The following is a 6,895-nucleotide window of genomic DNA, read 5'->3' on the forward strand; positions in this document are numbered from 1 at the left end:
TTCATGTTCCACTTGAGTCTTGTATTGGAAAGTCAAATTTTCTATTCAGCTCTGGTCTTTTCATCAAGAATGCTTGAAAGTCCTCTGTTTCACTGAATGACCATTTTTTCCCCTGAAGGATTATACTCACTTTTGCTGGGTAGGTGATTCTTGGTTGTAATCCTGTCTCCTTTGCCCTCCAGAATATTATATTCCAAGCCCTGCAGTCCCTTAATGTAGAAGCAGCTAAATCTTGTGTTATCCTGATTGTGTTTCCACAATACTTGAATTGTTTCTTTCTGACTGCTTGTAATATTTTCTCCTTGACCTGGGAACTCTGGAATTTGGCTACAATATTCCTAGGAGTTTTCCTTTGGGGATCTGTTTCAGGAGGAGATCGGTGGATTCTTTCAATTTCTATTTTGCCCTCTGGTTCTAGAATATCAGGGCAGTTTTCTTTGACCATTTCTTTAAAGATGATGTCTAGGCTCTTTTTTTGATCATGGCTTTCAGATAGTCCAATAATTTTTAAATTCTTTCTATTGGATCTATTTTCCAGGTCAGTTGTTTTTCCAATGAGATATTTCATATTGTTTTCTAATTTTTCATTCTTTTGGATTTGTTTTACAGTGTCTTGATTTCTCATAAAGTCACTAGCTTCCAATTGCTCTATTCTAATTTTTAAGGAAGTATTTTCTTCAGTAAGCTTTCCTTTTCCGTTTGGCTAATTTTGCTTTTTAGGGCATTCTTCTTCTCATTGGCTTTTTGGACCTCTTTTGCCATTTGGGTTAAGCTATTTTTAAAGTGTTATTTTCTTTAGTATTTTTTTGGGTCTCCTTTAGCAAGCTGTTGACTTGTTTTTCATGATTTTCTTGCATCACTCTTGTTTCTCTTCCCAGTTTTTCCTCTACTTCTCTTACTTGCTTCTCAAAATCCCTTTTGAGCTCTTTCAAGGCCTGGAACTGATTCATATTTTTCTTGGAGGCTTTGGATGTAGGAGTTTTGACTTTGTGGTCTTCTTCTGGTTGTATGTTTTGATCTTCTTTGCCACCAAAGTAAGATAATATAGTCTGACTCTTTTTGTGCTGCTTACTCATAATCCCGGCCAATTACTTGAGTTTTAAACTCTTTGTTAAGGTAAGAGTCTGCTTCCAATGGGGAGAATGTACTATCCCATGCTTCGGGGGTTTGTAAAGCTGTTTTCAGAGATACTTCTAGGGACCTGTAAATTTTCAGTTCTTCCAAGGTGGTATGATAAGGGGCGAGGTGTTTCCTCTCTACCACCACAACAAGGTCTACCACGCCAGCGCTCCTCCTTGCCCCAGGACTACCCCTCAGAACTGTGACCCAGATCCAAGCATGGGCAAAGTCAGAGATTCCTGCCTCAGCACTGACAAAGAGATCCCTGAAATCCCCCTCTGATCAGCCACTCGATTCCCCCTCAGTCTGTGGGCCAGAAGCTTAGGAGGCAGCTGGGGCCTGCACTCAGGACTTGTGGCTGAGACCTAGCTCCTCTCTCACTGCAGTCACAGACTTTTCCCACTGACCTTCCAAGTTGTCTTTGGCATTCAGGGGTTGAGAAGTCTAGAAACTGCCACAGTTGCCTGCGATTCAGTCCTCTGAGGCCTGCTCCAGAGTTGCTGCAGCCTGCGCGCCCATGCCGAACTGTGCTCCTTTCCCTGCCCAGCATGGTAGACTTTTCAGATCAACCATCCAGGTTGTCTTGGGCTAGAAATTTGTTTCACTCTGTCTTTTTGTGGGTTCTGCTGCTTTAGAATATGTTTAGAGTCATTTTTTTACAGGTATTTGGAGGGGTTTGGGAGAGAGCTCATGCAAGTCACTGCTTTCCCTCAGCCATTCTTTAACTGTCTTCAAATAATTTTCTGGATCGCTGATGACAAGAGCCCAATCATAGTGGGTGAGGACTCCAGTGAGAATGAAGATCCTAAGGAAAAAGAGGTTAGCTTCAGTTTGAGACCACCTTCTCCATGGAATCCACTTAGGACTTGGGCCCTCTTCTCTTCAGATGAATTCTGAATTTGCTCATAGAATGTGGCTGTAAACAGGCATTTTCCCCTAAGAGAGCCTGACTTGTTCTCACCAGTTTAGTCTCCACCTCTAGGGTAGAATTCTTGGCTGAGGAGGAAATTCAAATTTTGTTAAAACCTGACTCTTTTTCATATTAGACTATGAGCTAAGTTTTCTTAATACTTGGTCTCCTCACCATCGTTAAATTAAGAGACTAGGGGTGTACAGGGTATTCAGAGAGGACTAGCATCTCTCATGTGAAGGCTTACTGAGCCCTTTTCTGGGCTGCTCATCCATTTTTGGTGTCTATCTGGTACTCAATTCTTGTCTGTAGCTCCAAGAAGCTGTAGCATGCACAGCAACCACACCCCAGTAAAACAATCTTGGCAAATGGGCTAAACCAGGTGGAGGGTAACCAACTGGCCTCAAACCTGTTGGTGAACTAGGTCTACTCCAAACATGTGAAGACTTCCTCTGGTGGAATGGGAAGATGAAAACAATTTGTTCCAGTGGCCACTAAGGCAGCTGAAGTAGGATCTATGGAGTACTTAGAGATTGGTCAGACATTGAAGATGTCTTTCCTTGACTTTTGTCTTGCCACTGTGCTTTGATGACTCTGGAAAAGAGAGTGAAGCTGATGACTTGCGCAATCCTACCTCACTTAAATCCAATTCACAAACAAGTCAAGACATCACCCCATGATATTATTGGTCCTCTTCAAAAATGAAGGGCAAACAACAATTGGCTAGGGGAACTTGATAACACAGGATAATTGAGTGTAATCTAGTATATGTCGTCTTTTATTAAAAGAGGTATTGTGACTGATTCAATCATTCTGGAGAGTAATTTGGAACTATGCCCAAAGGGCAATAAAACTATGCATATCCTTTGATCTAGCAATACCATTGCTACATCTGTATCCCAAAGATATTTTTTTAAAAGGAAAAAAGGATGTATTTGTACCAAAATATTTATTGCAGCTCTTTTTGTGGTAGCCAAGAATTGGAAATCAAAGGATGCCCATTAATTGGGGAATAGCTAAACAAGCTGTGGTATATGATTGTGATGGAATATTATTGTGCTATAAGAAATAATAAGCAGGATGATTTCAGAAAAACCTGGAAAACTTGCATGAACTGAGACAAAGTGAAATGAATGGAACCAGGAGAAAATTGTACACAGTAACAGTAATATTGTACTATGAAGAATTGTGAATGACTTAGTTATTCTGAGCAATACAATGATCCAAGACAATCCCAAAGGACTAATGAGGAAGCATACTATCCACCTCCAGAGAAAGAACTGATATTTGTCTGAACACAGACTGTAGTGTGCTATCTTTCAGTTTCTTTCTTTCATTCTTTTTCTTTTATTCAAGTCTTCTTGTACAAAATTACTAATACAGGAATATTTTATGTGATTGCACATGTATAACCTGTATCTGTTTACTGTCTCAGGGAGGGGAAAGGGATAGAATTTGGAACTCAAAACTTAAAAAAAATATTTAAAAAAATTGTTCTAACCTGTAATTGGATAATTTTTTTGAAGAGGCATTATGATGTAGTGGGTAGCAAGGTGGCTTTGATATCCAGAAGACTTTGGTTCAAGTCTGAGCTCTGTCCGTAAGGCCCTGGACAGAGGGCTTGTTGTTATTTTTGTTGTTGTTTTTGGTTTGGTTTGATTATTGTTGGTTTGCTATTGTTGTTTGTTTCTTAGCCTTTCTTTGCATCTTCAGTATTTAGCCCGGTGCTTGCACATAGCAAATGCTACATTAATGCTGGTGGACCGACAGCCTGTAAGGGTTCCTGGCAAGTTGTTAATAGTAGTAGCTAACATTTAGACAGTCCTTTAAATATATTGTCTCATTTGATCATCGCAACAACCCTGTGAGATAGGGGCTATTATTGTGCCCGTTTTATAGATGAAAGGCTAAGTAACTTGCCCAGAAGTAAGTACCCCACTGGCAAGCATATGACAGAATTTAAATGTAGGTTTTCCTGTAGAGAAGGGCAGCCTATGCACTATGCTAAGCTGTTTCTTCAGACTAGGTTGTGGAACAGTTGCTATTCAATATTGGTAGAAGTTCTTCCCTCATGAGGAATTCCTTATATGAATAAAATCACAGGTGTAGATCACAACATTTTTTTTTTTAGGTAGAGTTTTCTGAGATGACAGTATCTGACTTCCTCCCTATGTCTACTCCAGCCAAGTGTTCAAATATATATCTGCTTTTGCCAGAAGGTCTTAGTCTAGTCATACTCAGAAAATGATTCTTACCTTAGGAGAAAAAAGTCACTTTGGTTGAAGCAGATGGTTGTCTAGGTTATTAAGGTGCCTTTGGAGCTGGTGCCTAGATCTTTACCTTCTTTGTGCCTGCTTCCTGTCTTGTCATCTCCTGTAGATTTTCTGACTTTGGACCCTAGACTTAGAACCAGAAGGTCTGGATTCAAATCTCACCTTTGACCCTTAGTAGCTGTGTGACCATGAGGAGATCACACAACTGCCTCTCTGAGCCTGAGTAGCCTCACATACGAGTAGCTAGGTGGCACAGTAGATGGAATGCTGGAGCCTGGAGTCAGAAAGATTCATCTTCCTGAGTTCAAATCTGGCCTCACACACTTACTAGATGTGTGACCCTGAGCAAGTCACTTAACCCTATTTGCTTCAGTTTCCTCATCTTAATAGATGAACTGAAGAAGGAAATGGCAAACTGCTAAAGTGTCTTAGCCAAGAAAATCCCAAAAGGAGTCACGAAGAGTTGAATACAACTGAAACAAGTGAACACCAACAACAACAAAAAGCCTAATGTATAAAATGGAAATGAAAATAATAATTCTATCCCATAACTCACAGTATTGTTGTAAGAAAGGCCACTTGAAAACTCTGAAATTGTCAATGGAGGAGAGTTTTTCTTCCACTTGCAACAGGAGTACTGTTTCCTAGAGCCTCGAGCTTGATCCCATGCTCCTGAGTGGTCAATGCCATCAACTACCTTCATTCTCTCATTTACAGGGATTTGAAACCAGAAAATGTTCTCTTGGATTGCCAGGGCCATGTCAGGTTGGAACCAGAAGAAACCACATCCACTTTCTGTAGCACCCCAGAGTACTTGGATCCTGAAGTATTGAGAAAACCATCTCATAACTGAACAATAGACTGGTGGTGTTTGGGGGTTGTTCTTTATGAGATGGTCTATGACTTGCCCCATTTCAATAGCTGGGATGTTTCTGAAATGTATGAGAACATCTCTCAGAAGACTCTCCAGATCCGAGGAGGCAAGGCAGTGGCAGCCTGGGCCCTCTTACGTGGCCTTCTCCACAGGTGCCAAAGCAGACTTGCTTGAGATAAAGAATCACGTCTTCTTCAACCCAATAAACTGGGATGATTTATACCACAAGTGACTCACTCCTTCTTTCAGCCCACATGTGGTGGAGCCTACTCACTTAAGTAAGACACTGATCCAGAATTAACTAAGGAAGCAATTTCCAGTTCTATTGGATATGCACCAAGTTTAACAGCTAGCAACTCTGGTGCTTCAAAGTGCATTTTTAGCTTTTTGTTTGGTACCTGGGAAAGAGAATTTTTAGGACTATTAATAAGCCCAGGCATCAACTCCAAAGAGGTACTTATGTTATTTGTCTTTTGAGACAAGTTGTACTATCCTAAAGTGGAAGATGTGATGACTATAACTGTACATGTCCCAGTTTTCTCATGATGACTGTATAGCACTCAGGTGCTGCATCAGAATGGTATTCATTTAATGGGATAAAACTTGAAGGAAGAAGGCAACAGAGAAAAGAAGAGAGGAAGAAAGAAAAGAAAAAAGGAAGGAAAGAACAAAGAATAAGGTGGGGTATATGGCCTACTAAGGATTGGCTCTATTATAGTTGTGGTGACAGCACAGTTGTGATGGGGCACTACCATGATCTATAGTCTGTTTTAGAGATATGTTTTACATGATTGCACATATATAACCTACACCAAATTGCAAATTTTTAAGGAAGTGAAGGGGAGAGAGGGAGGGAGAAAATTTGGAACTCAAAAACCTTTTTAAATGAATGTTAAAAATTGTCTTTACATATAATTGGAAAAAACAAAATATATATGTACATACACACATATATCTATATCTAGATCTAACATGTTATGAAAGAAGAAACAGACCAAAAGGAAAAAAAAACATGAAAAAAAATAAAAGTGAAAACAGTATACTTAGATTTGCATTCAGGCTATATTAGCTCTTTCTCTGCATCTGTTTAGCATTTTCCATCAGGAGTTCTTTGGAATCATCTTGGATCATTGTATTGCTGAGAAGAGTTAAGTTATTCATAGTTGATCATTGCACAATGTTGCTGTTACTGTGTACAATGTTCTCCTGGTTCTTCTTACTCCACTTTTGCATCAGTTCATGTGAATCTGCTTGTCATTTCTTATAGCATGATAGTATTCTATTATATTCAGCTACCACAACTTGTTCAGACGTTACCCAATTGATGGACATATAAGCACTTGAGAAATCAAGGAATGTGTGTATGTGTTTCTGGTTTATAGGGAATGGAATAAGCATAATTAAGCACCTACTATGTGCCAGGCATTGTACTAAGTATTTTATAAATATGACCTCACAACAAACCTGACTCATGTCTTCTCTCTCTCTACTCAACCACACTGTCTCTCTTGACTAATTAATTTAATATTAATATTTTAACAATTTATCATGATGTGGGAATTATTATCCTCATTACAGAGGCAAACAGAGGGTAAGTGACTTACCAGGGCCACACAATTGAAGCTGGATTTGAATTCAGCTCTAACTGTTCTATCTATTCGGTCACCTAGTTGCCTCTACAGGAAAGGAAAATGGGTATCTTTGTCTCCATTTTTAGTT

The 6,895-nt window shown here is 39.6% G+C and overlaps 1 pseudogene; it reads left to right on the top strand.

Annotated features, from left to right (window-relative positions):
* The first annotated feature begins 1,636 nt into the window (after nucleotides 1-1,636).
* On the top strand, nucleotides 1,637-5,654 carry LOC114044076 (annotated as a pseudogene).
* Nucleotides 5,655-6,895: the final 1,241 nt, after the last annotated feature.

Source organism: Vombatus ursinus, unplaced genomic scaffold (genome assembly GCF_900497805.2).
Source record: "Vombatus ursinus unplaced genomic scaffold, bare-nosed wombat genome assembly UNPS02014772.1, whole genome shotgun sequence".
NCBI classification, from domain to species: domain Eukaryota; kingdom Metazoa; phylum Chordata; class Mammalia; order Diprotodontia; family Vombatidae; genus Vombatus; species Vombatus ursinus.